General features: G+C 38.7%; 1 pseudogene; it reads left to right on the forward strand.

Moving 5' to 3' along the window:
* The first annotated feature begins 3,152 nt into the window (after positions 1–3,152).
* On the forward strand, positions 3,153–12,492 carry LOC102670385 (protein WEAK CHLOROPLAST MOVEMENT UNDER BLUE LIGHT 1-like; annotated as a pseudogene).
* The last annotated feature ends 4,408 nt before the right edge of the window (positions 12,493–16,900 follow it).

The following is a 16,900-nucleotide window of genomic DNA, read 5'->3' on the forward strand; positions in this document are numbered from 1 at the left end:
TGACTCGGTGCAGACACTGACAAAAACTTATCTTCTCCTTTCTGGACAAAGTATGACAAGCTGGAGGCAAGTATATTTTTTTCCCATCAGACCTTAGATGCAACTGCGATCATATACCCATGTCAGCTAGATCTTGACGGGTACTTAGACCATCTTTCTGCTTGCCTTGAATGTTAAGGAGCGTCCCAATGACGCTATCACATACATTTTTCTCCACATGCATAACATCAATACAATGTCTAACATCTAGATCAGACCAGTACGGAAGATCGAAGAAAATGGACCTCTTCTTCCATATGCAAGTCTTACTTTTATCCTTCTTTTAGGTCTTTCCAAATATAGTATTCAGGTGTTCAACCCGCTGGAAGACCTGCTCAACAATCAACGGTATCGGCGCAGTTTCATGCTTTTGACTTCCATTAAAATCTTTTTTCAATTGTCCGTAAGGGTGATGAGGTTTTAGAAAACGGCGATGCCTAGTGTACATTGTTTTTCTACCATGTTTCAGTTGTATGTAGCTTGTGTCTTCTTCACAGATGGGGCATGCATTATGAGCCTAAACACTGTAACCGCTGAGATTCCCATATGCTGAAAAGTCATTAATGGTACAAAAAAAGCATGGCATGCATTTCAAAAGTCTCCTTGTGAAACCCATCAAACACTAAAACCCCCTCATCCCACAACTTTCTCAGGTCTTCAATCAACGGACTTAGATAAACATCAATGTCATTTCTTGGATGTCTTGGGCCTGATATCATCATAGGCAACATCATGTATTTTCGCTTCATGCACAACCAAGGAGGCAAATTGTAAATTACTGGTAGAACTGGCCATGAACTGTGTTGAGTGCTTAAATTGCCATATGGATTCATTCCATCACTGGCTAGTCCAAGCCTAAGATTTCTTGCCTCTTTGGCGAAATCTGGATACAAACCATCAATCTTCTTCCACTAGGAGCAGCTAGATGACGGACCATTCCATCATAGTTTCTCTCATTTGCATGCCAGATAAGGTCTTTTGCGTCGTCGCCATTAGCAAAAAGACGCTTAAACCTTGGAATAATGGGAAGATACCACAACACCTTCACTGAAGGGCCCTTCTTTGAGTTTTCATCAGAATTGCAGTCCTTATCATCCTTCACTTTGTATCGTGACTCCCCACACCTAGGGCATTTGGACATTTCTTCAAATTGATGCATGTACAGTATGCAATCATTTGGGCAATCATGAATCTTCTGATACTCCATACCTATAGGACACAATATTTTTTTGGCCTGATAGTAACTTTTAGGCAACGTGTTTTCCTCTGGAAGCAACTCGTGCCCTACTTGAAGCAGTGAAGTAAAGCTTTTATCACTCCACCCATATCTGGCCTTGACATTAACCAGACTTAACACCACTGACAACAGCATCAAGGAATTCTTGCACCCTGTATACAAAGGCTTCTTTGAATCACTCTGCAATCCTTCATACATAGGGGCATGTGCTTGCTGAAAAGACTCTTGTCCAAGGTCACAAATCTTATCCTCCAAGCGATCTCCCATTTCTACATCAAATGGTTCAGATTGGGACCCACTCTGCATGTCTGTCAATTCACCATGTCATATCCACGTCGTGTAATTCTTCTTAATCCCATCACACAATAGATGCTCCCGTATGTTGTCCAGTATTTTTCGTCTTCCATTTAAACAATTGATGCAAGGACAATAATATTTTCCATCTTCATCCGGTCGACCTCTTTTTGAAGCAAATTGCAAGAACTACTCGATGCCTTCCTCATATTCTAGGCTGATGCGACTTTCATTCATCCAACTTCGATCCATCTATGTAATAACTCCATGATACTCACAAAGTTATTCGATGCATGAAAATCTAACTCCTTTATTATAGGTGTGGCCATTCAGGAAGATCGTCTTTTATGGTAGCTTCATATGTCTGGGTTTCTATTTTGTTAAATTTGACAAAATTTTGGCAACATTTCACATTGGTCTCCAAGTACATGACATGAAATCAGTGAAATTAATTTCCCGATAATCAAGTATGCACTCAGAGAACAACTAGAAATGCATTGTACCAAAATTTCATCAAATTAAACAAAATAATTTTAACCTTAACACATGAATCTACCATAAAAATACCAGTCTCCCCAAACTGTCCAAACGGACAATTCAAGATTGAATACAATGATTAATGCAAACTATCCACAACAATCATTGCATTCAATCTCAAACGGGAATCTAAGGTTCTCTCATCATGAACACAATTTGCATATCATATATAAGTTGTCTTTAATGGCAGTGAACAAGAAATAAAAACATTAATTGGTAACAAACATTTGTAAGTAGCACACAGAGTAGTGAGGACAGTCATACAATGTGAATAAGTGAAACATTTTTAAAATTTGACTTTTATAAGAGAAGTAACTGCAGTTTTATTGCCAACCTGCCTCATTCCTTAATTTTTCAATAATGTGATTTAATACTGTTGTTATACTTGTGATTTAGTTCTCTTGGAAACCTTGAGAAGGAGTAGAGAAGTATTATGCTAGGTTTTGGAAACAACTAGGTAAGTGTTTTATAATTGGTGTCTTGTTTTTATAGGTAGTGCTTAAACAGATTATGCTAAAACTATGTTTATCTTACAGCCTTAAATTAGACAATGGTGTCTGAAATGTAAGGAAGATGGCACGCCGCCATCGCTAAGCTTCGGCTTGGCCTGCTGTTGCAGCATGGTGGTGTTGAGGGTGTTGGATTGGAAATTGAGAAGTGTTGATGTGTTGTTATTGGTATTGTCAGAGGAAAAGGCTATGTCGGGGAAGAAGGTTCTTCGTTGATGTTGTTGGAGGGAGAAATTGGGGTTGAAGTAGGAGGGTCGGAGCTGGGAGGGGACAAACATGGAGGAGCCGGAACTGTGTATAGAGATGTTCAGGGAGGTGAAGGTGTCGGTGCCAATGGTGGCGATCATAGCAGGCTCCACCTGCTGGAGGAGCCACTCAATGGTTTTGTCGTCTGACTTGTGGCCCAACTCGCGGTTGAGCTGGAAGACGCGGGTAGCGCAGAGGGTCGGCATTCGAATGCGCCGCCCGCGCCCGTCCACCTTCGTGTGTTGGTCCTTGGTTGAGGTGCGCTTTGGCGGAAGCTTTTTGCTGTTCTGATGGTGGTGGTGGTGGTGATGGTGGTGGAGATCCTCGCCTCCCTCCACGATTGCATGGAGAGGAAGAAAATAAACTTTGGTGGTGTTGTGTGAGTGAGTGAGTTGTGTGTGTGTGTGTGTATGTTTGAGTATTTTTGTGTTTGTGTGTGAGATAAAGAGAGATCGTTTTTTTTATGACACAGGTTGTCAATTGTGATCAGTGAGTTTGTAGTTTAATATGTGTGGTAGGTCTTTCTGGTTTTTAAGAGAGGAGGGGATGTGTGTGTAGCTATAGGTAAGCTATAGGTTGGACTAGAAGTGGAAAAATCATGGATTTTTTATTGTATTGTGTTGATGTACTGCCATGTCTTTCCTTTTTATTTGCTTTACTGGTTTTAGAAGTTATTGGTTCTAGCTGCTATTCAAGTTTGTCTTCCTAGTCTGAACCATAAACTTAATCTTGGGAGGTTTCAACAATAATTGACAAGAACAATATGCAACAACAATATACATAGAAGAAACAACAAAAACATAGCATGCAGAATAACCAATCAAGGCAGAACGAAGAAGGCATAATAAGCAAGCAAAAACACTCCGAAGTAAGGATGTGGTGGCGCAAACCTTCTAGAAGCAGAATATCCCAAATGTTGGTGTCGTTAGATATTGTCTCCGGTAGCAATTTTTTTTGAAATTTGTTTCTTTCCTCCAAGGCACTAGCTGCCAAAAGCTGTTAAGAATAGTAGATAAGTAACTTCTAGATAAAAAACTGTGGACATCACAGGCCATGTAGCAAATGCAAAAAACAATCATCATAATCATCATGAGTATATCAACAGCAGTTTGGGACATAAGGTGCTAACTAATGAACTTGAATATCGTAAGCTTCAGGAAATAAGGAAGACAATAGTTTGGGACTACACGTATCCATGGTTTCAACTAGTAGTTGATAGCAGTAGCAACACAGATACGTAAGACCACACCCAGGTAAACCAACCCAGATAAACCATGTGTTAGCACTCTAAAAGAAGTCAAGAAAACAACTCTTCCCTTAAAAGATAGGAAGGAAGAAACTCCTAACCAAAAACTCTAGCGTTATGTTCCACTTTTGTAATTCAGCAACCTTGTTATGTCATTGCTTCAACCTTCTTATTCTAGTACATCTTTTTTTTCTTTTCCATTTTCTGATTCAAAATCCCACTGTTCAAAACCTTTCAATATCTAAGTCCTGGAAAGTTTAACTTCTCAAAAGGGTAAAGGCTTTTACTTGGACTATGACACATTTTAGAATTAATATAAATGATCTGTTACAGAATTGTAGGATTGAAAAGGCTATTCCTGTTACAGAATTTCAAGTGGATAATTGCTATGGGGTATTGTTGGGAATTTATAGTTGCTTTTGGGGATAAACAAGGATTTTCTTATCTAGAGAAACATTATAATGAAGAAAAAAAAATTATTGCTTACTAAACAAAGGGAATATTTATTGACCATGTGAACCAAATAGGGAGGTCCTAATAACTGCATCATTGTATTAACTTACTCCTTTGATCCTCTTGAAAGCAGGGTAATAAATCTTTAATCTTGCTTTAATTTTGATCCACTGCTTATTAAAAACTTTATTACACTATCATCCTATGATGTGCTGCCATTTCACCAAAAGAGTATGACCTCTCATGTAATTGTAGTCATAATCAATATCTTTTGATGTGCCAACAAATGACTAGATGGTAGTGTACAAAACTTCTGCACAGAATAATAGATCATAACTAAGATGGGATGTCATACAGGAAAAGATAAGATCAATAAGGAATGAATATATTAGAGAGAATGTTAGTGGCGCCTATTGAGGAAAAAAAGGTAAATATGATTAGGACATGAGAGAAGAAGACTATAGAAACCCATTCAAAAAGGTAGAGGTACAGTGGCAGACCAAGAAAGACTCTTATGTGAAACCATGTGTTAGCACTCTAAAAGAAGTCAAGAAAACTTGAAATAATCGTTTCCTAAAAAAAATTATGAATCTTACTCTAACCTAGCTACCCACGTATCATCGAATTGCTATGTTGTGTATATTACTAAATATACATTATCTCCACCCCATCCCCACCAAAAAAGAAATCCACTGTGAGGGAGAGTTGTACAAAAACCTTGAAAGTTTTTATTTGCTCTAAGGGTACTGTTCCTGCATGTGGCTATTTCTTGTTGATTTTTGTTTCTGCACTAAGGTTACTGCTATGATATTTTGCTCTTTGGTTGTGGTTACTGGATTTATCAAGTTTGGGATCTTGAAGGGGCTTTGGCTAGTGATTCTGAATTTCTTCTATTTTGTTTCGTTCAATTCCTTTGCTATTTGGCATTTTAGTGGCTATTTTAATGATCTTGTGTTCTATTTTCCTTGTGTTCTACTATGATATTTTGCTCTGAGTTTTGTGTGCTTATTGTTTGTCCCTGACTGTTTTTGAGCTTATCACATTTAAATTCAAGTTTTATATCCTGCAAGTGTTTTTGGTCTGTGTTTGTTCTATGCCTACCACTATCTTGAATGAGCTTAGCACAATTATGCAGTTCTTTTTGGTTTCTTTTAGAGTTGATAGTTATTTAATTGTTGAGTTCTGTTATTTTTTTCTTGTTTCTCAATTTTGTCCCTCTTATTTTCATTTATCTTATCTTTAGTTTTTCATTCGCTTTAGACAGGAATAAGGAAGGTCATGGAGATATAGTTGCTAGATTTTTAAGATTATTAGCTTTTGTAGAAGGAAGTGCATATTTGTAAAATCTATTTTTGTTTCATTGGCTGTACTGCAACATGGGGATCACTTGTGTAGTTGTGCCTACTTACAAGATCATCTAAATTTGTTATCTTTTTTAATGTTTGAATAGCTTAAGAAACACTACAAATATGTTAAAGCCTAATAGAACTTAATGCAGTTTTTTGGTTGTTACTATTATACTTTTCTGATGTGTATTCGGTTTAGTAATATGTGTATGATATCACAACATGTATACATTTATGAATGGTTCTTGCTGAATTTGGAGGGAGTTAGGAGGGAATAGCTTGATTGATATTGCTTGTGGGTGTAGTGCCTTTTCAGAGCATCTATATATATATAGATTCTTAATAGACTAAGTGAGGATTGTTTTCTTGATAAAGAGTAAATGGATGCTACTTCCTAAATACTAACACCTATCATGAACTGCATGTCATTCTAATAGTTCCAATAGAAGTGAATATTTTGGTGTTGTATTTTCCTTTACTTCATTTTCTGCTTATAATATATATCTTATGATCTTAGACAAGCAAACCATCTTTTCCCTAGGCGTGGCCTATATAATTTAAAGAAGATAAAAAAATGAAACTAAAAAGGAAGCATTTGGTTATAAGTATAAACTGGATGATAATTTATTAGAGATAAACTAACTATATCTTAATTAACAAGTATGATAACATAAAGTATTAGCAAAGCTGCATACGAATCAAGTGTTGCAGCCAAGGCACAACTTGAGGTAGCCAAAGCCAGATATACAACAGTTGTTTCAGATTTAATAGTTATGAAAGAGGAGCTGGAACCATTGCACAAAGAATATGCTTCCTTAGTGACTGATAGAGATGTAGCTATTAAGAAAGGTGAAGAGGTTGTTACTGCATCAAAGGAAGTAAAGAAGTCTGTTGAAGATTTAATTGTTGAACTAATTGCTACAAAAGAGTCATTGGAGACTACACATGCTGCGCATTTGGAAGCAGAGGAACAAAGAATAGGAGCAGTCATGGCAAGAGATCAAGATTCTCTTAATTGGGAAAAGGAACTTAAACAGGCAGAAGAAGAGCTCCAGAGACTCAACCAGCAAATTTCATTTGCAAAGGAACTCAAATCTAAATTGGAAATAGCCTCTACTTTGCTGATTGATTTAAAAGCTGAATTAACTGCTTATATGGAATCAAAGTTAAAGCAACAAGGAGGCCCAAAAGAACCATAGATAAAGACACACACTGACATAGGAGAAGCAGTGGCATCAGCAGGAAAGGAACTTGAGGAAGTAGATCTTAACATAGAGAAAGCAACTGTTGAGATTAGTATCTTCAAGGTAGTTGCTACATCATTAAAATTGGAACTTGAGCAGCAAAAAGAAAATCTTGCCTCCATTAGGCAAAGAGAAGGAATAGCCTCCGTTGCAATGGCATCTTTGGAAGCTGAATTGGAAAAGACCAGATCAGAAATAGGTTTAGTTTAGATGAAGGAGAAAGAAGCTAATGAGAAAATGACCGAGCTTCCCAAGAAACTACAACTAATAGCTAAAGAGACTAATCAAGCCAACTTGCTTGCTCAACCAGCTCGAGAAGAGCTACAGAAAGTAAAGGTATAAGCAGAGCAAGCCAAGGCTGGAGTAAGTACCATGGAAAGTAGATTACTTGCAGCTCAAAAGGAGATAGAGGCTGCAAAGGCTTCTGAAAATTTAGCAATAGCAGCAATTAAAGCATTGCAAGAAAAAAGGGTTCAAATAAATAATAAAATTACAACGATGGACATTGATGCAGATGTAAAAATGTATATGGTAAGCTTTAAAAAATAAAATAGTAGGAGGGAATAAAGAAACTCCTTTTTTCTCTTAAGTGTATCATATCTAAAATGTATATGCCAAGTGTTTTGCTCTAACTCTAAGTATTGATTTTCGGGATATGAGAAGTAGCCAGGGGAAAAAACTTCATTTTGGTTCTACTGACTTGGACACAAGACAGATAGGGGAGAGACAAACTTCAACATGTCACTTGTTGTGTTAGTGTCCATAGTAAGCTGTTAGTAATAACATATCCTAACCTAAGGATTAACTTAAGCGACAAAATGTAGAATAAACCATTTTGCTATTTTCAAATAAAATCTAAGAATTGTGATTCTAATTAATATATCTTCTTCCCTCACTCCTACTAACTAAAAATTAGTTTTTGTTTAAAATAGTTTTTCAAAACTAAGAAACAAAAACACAATGAGTCACACACCATATGTTAGCTGAAACAAGCCATTGAGATCCTGGACAACGGCAGTACTTTAGAACCAAAAATACATGGCTAGCAATTGTTATATTGACCGCGTTATGTGGTCATCAAGTGTACCTTCATAATATTTTACTTCCTCTTAAAGAAAATGTACATATGGCTTCTTAAATTCTATCACAAGATACCAACCCTTCAAGCTGTAACTATTAATTGGTTAGTGTAAAACATGGCAGCAATTTTCAGTAAAAGTACGCTGATAATCTAATGAACCAAATGCATAATGAAAAAAAAATCACATTGAGATTTCAAATATTTTGATAAAAAAAAAGGTTCCAAAGAATTGATCAATGAGGTTGGTGAGGGTTGGAAGGTGTACCTCTTGCAAAGAATCAGATTTTGCTCTAAAAGATGCTTCCAATAATTCAGCTTCTATCAAAGTTTTCGTATTTTCTCCAAGTGAGAGCAAACTGCTTTCAAATGCTCTTTTCCAAAACTAGAGCTTCATACATGCAACTCTTGAACCAACTTTTCAAGTCTTATAACAGTTTCCTCAACACTTTTCAATGCCTACAATTATATGCAAAAAAAAAAAGGCATAGCCAAGAATGAGATACATAAAAATTGTTATACAGTTTCTGCATTAATAATATATGCCTTTTATTTTTATTTTTTAATTTCTTTTTTATCTGTAGATCCAATCCTTGAGAACTTGAAGTATGACAGGTTTGACAGTTGAGAAATAAAATGGCTAGGGTGCTCTAGGATATAAAGGTTTTAAGCAATTTCAATGTAATTAGTTACTTTTCAGGCATGACAAAATATTCATTAAATAAAAAACCTTATTCTCTTTTCTATGTTGCCCAATATTTGATACAAATAAATGGCAGGATATCTCATTGATGAATCAACTGTGGGAGTTGGAGTCTCATCAACTTATATAGTTTGCAGAAATTTTCCTATGAGTTGGAGTATCTAACCTACTTCTATACCACTTTTCCTTTATTACTACTTTTATGAATTTGGTACCAAGTTGGATGCAATTCCTGTAGTAAACCCTACAACTCTAGCCACAACAAATTTATTTCCTACACTAAACGCAACAACAACCCCTCAAGCACTGGGCTCAACAGGACAAACCACACCCACAACCCCATACATGAACCCTATAAACCCTTACACAAACCCCACAACACCAAAAAGTAGTTTTTTATATAAACTGGAAATGAGAAGGTGGATTTTTCTTTGAGCTAGGCAGTTGTAGGACTAGTTTTTTAGGCCAACTGAGTGTGTTAGTCTTGGTATGGAATAATGGTTTTCATTTTTCGGATAGAGAGTATCAAGTGAGAAGAGTAAACCTTGATAGCACAGTCATATAAGTATAGTTAAGATTGTTTTCATTAGTTTCAATCTGAATCATTCATTCACAAAATTCGGTTAAGATTCATTTTTCTTAAAATCTCATTTCTCCCTAGATATGCTTTCATATACAAGTATGACTTCAAAGTAGGTTCGGGGGCATGCAGATACATATCCAAACCCACCCTCACTTTTGCAAATTGGTAAAACCCAAACTCACTCAGTCAAAGCATACTTCTCCATCAAAATCAGGGCATTGGATATAAGTAGCCATGGTTTAAAGATTTAACAGCCATACCTAGAGAAAACACTCTGATTGTAAACTTCTGGTGACTCAGAAAGAGTATCACTGATTCAACTGAGGTAATTAAATGAAAGAGTTCTTTCATGATAAAGACTTTTTAATTTAATCTAAAATAAACCATTGCAAGACATACAATGCATGAAATAGGAACAATACTGATTAATATATATTAACAACGATGTAAAGCATGCATATGCTAGGGAAGGCGGTCTAGCTCAATTTATTGAGCATGGCATGCGAGTGTTGTCAACTTTCTGGTACCGTGTTCAATTCCTATGGATAAAAATAAAATGCATATGCTTGTGATATTCTTTTTAGAGAAGAATGTATTAGGGCACATTAACATTAAGTATGCAGTTTGCTGCTCATACAGTTATTCACAAATCCAAGTCTTATGCACAAAAATATGGAATTCTCAACAGAAAGAAGTGGATTTAAACTCAGTCAGATACATACCAGGCAACCAGTTCTACCTTTTTGTGAAGAAACTAATCTGGACTAGTAGGTCCCTACTAGATCTTAGCCTAATCGCATCCGCATGATCAACTATCCAATGTCCTACGAGGTGCACCTCTTATACAAGAACACACTAAGGATAAGGGATATTGCATTAAGTATGAGATACCCTAGGCATGTTTACTTCACTAAGTGTGCAATAGATGAATGCAACCAAATATCTATACAGGACTAGACGAAACATACCTAGGTAAGGTGGCAAAGGAGAAGAAGAAGAGAGTTATGACGATGCTTGAGTGGGACGAAAACGATGCTTGAGCTTAGATGAAACAATGCTAAGATGGGGAACAAAGAACTTCAAGGTAGACGAAGAACAGAGAGCTTTGATGGAGAAAAAGAGAGCGCGAGAACTTAGATGGAGAAGAAAAGAGCGCGAGCAAAATAGGGCTCACGATATTTTTTAAAATCTAAGTTCAACATCGGTTTTTTTTTTAAAAAAAACCGATGTTAACTTATCATACGTTAACATCGGTTTTCGTAAAACCCGATGTTAACAAACTTATGTTAACATCGGTTTTCTGCAAACCCGATGTTAACGAAGTGACGTTAACATCGATTCTTGGAAAACTGATGTTAACTAATTAATGTAAACATCGGTTTTCCAAGAACCGATGTTAATGGATACACAGTATTTACAATTATGTCACCGCATTTACGTTAACATCGGTTTTTAACAAAACCGATGTTAAGCTGCTGATGTTAAATCTGCTTTTTCTAGTAGTGGGGCTTCCCAACAATGGCAAGGTGTAGGATACATGACAATTGAGCTAGTGTTGTGCCACCACTCAACAAAAGCATATAATATGGCTTTATTTACCATGCTAAACTATACATGTGTCAATGGAGCCAACCCTGACTCCTAATTAAATATACCTAAGAACGTCTGGATTGGTCAGCAGGTCAATAATATTCAAAGCATTATTGATACTCTTTAGTGGTGGCTTATTTGATCCTTCCCATAGTCGTGAGCAATATGATTTGAATAGGATGCCATCATAGAGTAGTTTGCAAAACCTCTTAGGTAAGGGGCCCGTCAATCCAAAGATCATACTCTATTCATGCTGCATCATCCTATGACTCATCATCATCAATCTCAACATCAGCAATGGTATCAACGAGAACTATCTCGTCATCTTGAGCCAATGTAGCCACACGCTCCTTTGTAATTGTCAAAGCTCTTTGCCTATATAAGCAGAACCTATGAGTGGCACTCGTTGATCACCATGTGATTACCTGGCTCATCCCCCCTGGAACCAACATTTCCACGTGGTCTACAATACCTGGTGTGTGCCATACTATTTTAATAAAACTCAAATAATTAAATTTAAAAATTAACTCCATTAAGATTTTCTTAAAAAAAAATACAAGTATACATGGTGAAAACTTGTTTCCATTGTATATATGTTTCATTGGAAATAGATACACAAAAAAAATTTGTTGTTTAACTAGGAACAATTACGCATCGGAAACAAATTTTCATTGTGTATCAGTTTCACTTGGAAACAAATACACAAAGAAAACTTGTTGGTGAAATGGAGTGGAAAACACAAGGGTTGAGGGAGAAGAGAAGACAGAGGGGTTGGAGAAGAAATGGTGTAGGTATGAGGGGTGTTTTTTTTATGATTGGGGGATGTTTAAGGGAAGGAGTAGGGGCTGGGGAAGAAGTAAGGGGACAGTTAATACATGCATGTGGTGTGCCAAGAGCAATTGTTGGGGTGCCAATAGCAACCTTACTGTATAGCGCTCTTGGCATTATAAATAATTTATTGGCTTAAAAAATTTCATACTAGCATTAGACCATATGAACAACCGTAAAAAACATAGTTGATATTGGTCCCCCAGATTTCGTTAGGTTGCAAAAATTGCAACACAATGGAATATGAATTTCATTGTGAGCCGAATTTCCAACATAACGAAATTCCATTATGTTAAAAAAAATAGCAAAAGAAAGGAATCTCAATTCCATTGGGTTGTAAATTCTGTAGCAAACAAATTTTTTTCTCTTAATTTTTGTAGTTCGATCGAAATACTTTTATATCCGATGAGCTTACAATGCTAACTGCATGGAAAAATATGGATGATAGAAGCAAGGTTTCTTTTATCAACCCGACCGAGCATATGGAGCAGGGGCTAACAATATTGGTTTGGGTAATGATAATGATGAAAATATGGGTGGTGATGACATTGATATGTAGCTGCAACCTAACTATCTCAATTGCTACCAATTATTTCATGACTGGTGAGGTATATTTGATGACTTTTATATGTGTCATACCCTAATTTCGTCCGGGAACCTTTGCTCGATGACGTGCGACCATTCTTTGGTCCTCGTGAGGTGCTTGGCACCCATCATTAGGCAATTTGTGAAATTCCAGGACATGCCGAAAAACCAAAAAAATATTGATGCACAATCCGTAAGTTTCCGTGACACACCGGAAATCAAATGGAAGCATCGTTGCATAATTAAGTGAGGTTCCGTAACATTCCGTAAGTCAAAAAGGGGATGATTATGTAATCCGCAAGGTTCCGTAACATTACGGAAAGAAAACAAGTATCGTTACGAAATTCGTAAGTTTCCGTAACTTTACGGAAAAAGAATCACCAAAAAACAGCAGAGGGGGGTGTACTTAGTAAAAATGGGGGTGCAAATAGCACCCAGGCCCACTTGGGCCCTCTGGAATATTCCTCCAGAAGGCGGTTGCTTCTGGAGGAAGCAACCCTGCTCGCCTGGGCGAGCTGAGCTCGCCTGGGCGAGCTGGGCGGCAACCACCTCCCCTATTTTGCTATAAATAGGGGAGGAAGGCAAGAAGGAAGGGGTTCAGCCCCTTAGGCACTTCTCTCTCTTTCGAATTTGCTTGGAAAAATCGTTTCCGTGAAGAAAATCTAAGCCGAGGCGCTTCCGAAACGTTTCCGTAACGTTTTCCGTGAAGAATTTCGCAAAGGTTTCAACCGTTCTTCGACGTTCTTCATTCGTTCTTCATCGTTCTTCGATCTTCAACGGGTAAGTACCTCGAACCAAGCTTTTCGATTCATTCTATGTACCCGTAGTGGTCCACATTGTGTTTCGTGCATTTTTATTCTCGTTTTGTTTACTTTTTATATCCCCCGTTGACGTGCTTAAGCCACTTTACTTAAGTCATTTCTCGCTTAACTTAAAAATAAAATAAATTTCCACCGGACGTTTGAATTGTATTATCCATTAACTTCGGTTAAAATAAATTCCGACCGTTCGGTCGTGCTGTAACCACGTTGGAAATCAAAAAGAGGTAAAAAATAATATAATAATCAAAAAGACATCTTTTAGTAAAATAAAGCGGAAAATCAATCGGACGTTTTCTCTTTGGGATTTCTCATTCTTAATCGAATTGATTAATAACTAAAGTGAAACTAAAGGCTAAAATCAATTCACCTAGTCAAGCTCGTCCACAAAAATAGGCTTTTGAAGTTTGTCATCTCAATTTCTCACTAAGTAAAATGGATCATTTTTAAGGTCCAACGCCTTAAAATAATCACCACTTAAGTAAAAAAGAATTACTTGATAAAAAAGAACTACGTAGGTCTGATTTTCTCATCCCAAATTGAGGAATACGTAGGAGCAAAGGGAAACACCCTTGTCGACCACAAAAAGAGAAAATATAAAAAGGGTATAAAGGATATAGAGACATAAAAAGGGAACATAAAAAATCAAAGTCATGTTTGCACATTCGATTAAAGGCTGCCGTCCCTTGGGGCGGACGTGTGGGGTGCTAATACCTTCCTCGTGCGTAAATACAACTCCCGAACCTTTCACTTAAAAGTTCGTAGATCGCGTCTTTTCCGGTTTTTCCGACGTTTTCCTCAAATAAACGTTGGTGGCGACTCCGCGCGTATTCCTTTCGTGGAACACGCATCCCGCGAGTCACGCGTCGCCCTCCCGCCAAAGGGTAGGTTGCGACAGTTGGCGACTCCACTGGGGACTGTTTTTAGAGAGTTAGGCCATTTAATTTTGTGCAATGTTTTACCGTGACTTACCCCTTTGTTGGTTTCCTTTCATTATGTTCTTGTGTATATAAACTCTTTGTTGCTTTTAGTGCGTTTTAAATGTATGCATGAAGTAAATATTTATTCATTTGATGCACACAAACACCAACACTATTTGCACACACTGTGAGTGAAAAAGGGCCCTATACCCGGGTTCATGGGAGCATAAGGAGTGGAGGTGAATCTGTGATCATGCTAGGTCTCCGACTTGCTTGATTACAGTGAACCCTCATCTAGAGCTTTTCTCTTTGGAAACCTATTGTTGCTAGTAGTCCCTACTGCTACAATACGTTCTTCAAAGGGGATGATACCTCTAGAAACCATCAAGAGAGATATAACTACCTTGGGGATTATTGCTAAAAGCCTAGTTAGTTCTCTCCCTTATAGGTCCCTTAAATAGGGGCACGAAGCAAACACGCTGCGTGCCATTTTTCACACTGCCATGCATGAGTATCATATACCCTTTTGCTTATGTTCGGTAAATATTGTCATACTGTGCACATTCCCGCATTGTGTCTTTTACATAGGCATTGCATATGGGTTCTGTCTTGATCCCTACTGTAAACAAACCAACGGAGGGTCCGTGTCGCCTTCTGAAAAACGGGCGTTGGGGCATTTCGCTACCCCTAGACGTCGTATCTAAGAAGGGGACAAATTCCCCGGACCCCCCGCATTCCTAGATTGCATCTGTGTCATATGCATTCCATCATGCATTCATCCATCCCACCCATGAGATATCGGAGTTTTGATTTGCACCAGCTTTTGTCTCACTTTAGTAAGCATGGGAACAAATCAAACCGGCAAGAGGTTCTACCAAGTCAAGGTCAAAAGCCTAGATACCACCAGCATCAAGGAATTAGGGCGGTTGATGGAACCCCTCCAAATGCAAGCCTTCCGCAAGACTTACGGAAAGATCTTAGAGTTGACCATAGCAGAGGTGTCCATAGAAGCCATTGCATCACTTACCCAATACTACGACCAGCCTTTGAGATGCTTCACATTCGGGGACTTCCAATTAGTACCGACCATTGAAGAATTTGAGGAAATTCTAGGATGTCCTCTCGGGGGAAGAAAACCATATCTTTCCTCCGGATGTCTCCCCTCTTTGAGCAGAATTGCAACTGTGGTCAAGGATGCAGCAAGAGGTTTGGACCGCATAAAACAGACTCGGAACGGCATAGCGGGCCTACCACAGAAGTACCTAGAAGACAAGGCGAGGGGTATGGCCAATCAAGGAGGCTGGGTCCCGTTTATGGATGTGTTAGCTTTGCTAATTTTTGGGGTCGTCCTCTTTCCAAACGTGGATGGTTTGGTAGACCTAGCAGCAATCGACGCTTTCCTTGCCTACCACCATAGCAAGGAGAGTCCGGTGGTAGCTGTCTTGGCAGATCTATTTGACACATTTGACCGAAGGTGCGAAAAGAGTAGCGCACGGATCATCTGTTGCTTACCCGCCCTCTGTGTTTGGTTGGTTTCCCATTTGTTCCAACAAGACACAAGACATCCATGTCCGCTCCTGAGCCATCGCTCGTGTACTGAAAAGAGGAGAATAGATTGGGACCAGCTCTTGGCCGGGATAGGAGGTAGAACAATCAGTTGGTTCCCCTGATGGAAGGAAGGAAAAGAAGGAGTCCTTTTCTCATGTGGAAGATACCCAAACATTCCGCTGGTAGGAACGAGGGGTTGTATTAATTACAATCCCACGCTCGCTATAAGACAACTAGGGTACCCCATGAGGGGAGCACCGGTGGAAGAAAGCATGTCTCCTTTCCTGGTGAGGGATCTCGGCGCACAAAATTCCAAGACTATACAAAGAATCCATAAGGCATGGGAAACCCCGTTAAGGAAAAATCAAGAGCTTAGAGGCATTCGTAATGGCATCATTGGTGGGTACCACGAATGGCTGAAAGTTCGCATACGAGGTTTAGATTGGCTCGCCAAGTTAAAAGTCGTCATCGAAGAGAATTTTGAAGCACCGGAAGAGGACGAAGAAGTCCAAGCTCTCAAAAGCGAGTTAGGAAAGGCAAAACTCGCTAAGGAGAAGTTCAAGTTGGCTGCTACACACGTTCGGAAGGAGTGTGCCGGGTTACGGGAAGAGAATGCAATTACCGCAAGAGCCCTTGAACAAGAGACCAAGAGGGCTCGCAAGGAAGAGTATGGCCGGAACAAATTTCGCGGAGCTCTATGGGGTAGCAATAGTGAACTCAAGTTGCGAAGGGAAGAAAGGGACCAGTCGCGAGCACATAGCATGGTTCTGAAAGAGGAGTTGATTGCTTGTTCAAGGTCCAAAAGAAGCTTGTCTCAGCGTTTATGCGAGACAGAGACCAACATGTTAGCTATCATCGCCAAGTACCAAGAAGAGTTAGGTCTAGCCACGGCCCACGAGCATAGAATCGCGGATGAGTATGCCCAAGTGTATGCGGAAAAAGAGGCTAGAGGAAGGGTGATCGACTCTTTACACCAAGAGGCAACCATGTGGATGGATCGGTTTGCTCTTACCTTGAACGGGAGTCAAGAACTTCCCCGATTGTTAGCCAAGGCCAAGGCGATGGCAGACACCTACTCCGCCCCCGAAGAGATTCA

The sequence above is a fragment of the Glycine max genome, chromosome 18 (genome assembly GCF_000004515.6).
Source record: "Glycine max cultivar Williams 82 chromosome 18, Glycine_max_v4.0, whole genome shotgun sequence".
Lineage (NCBI taxonomy): Eukaryota > Viridiplantae > Streptophyta > Magnoliopsida > Fabales > Fabaceae > Glycine > Glycine max.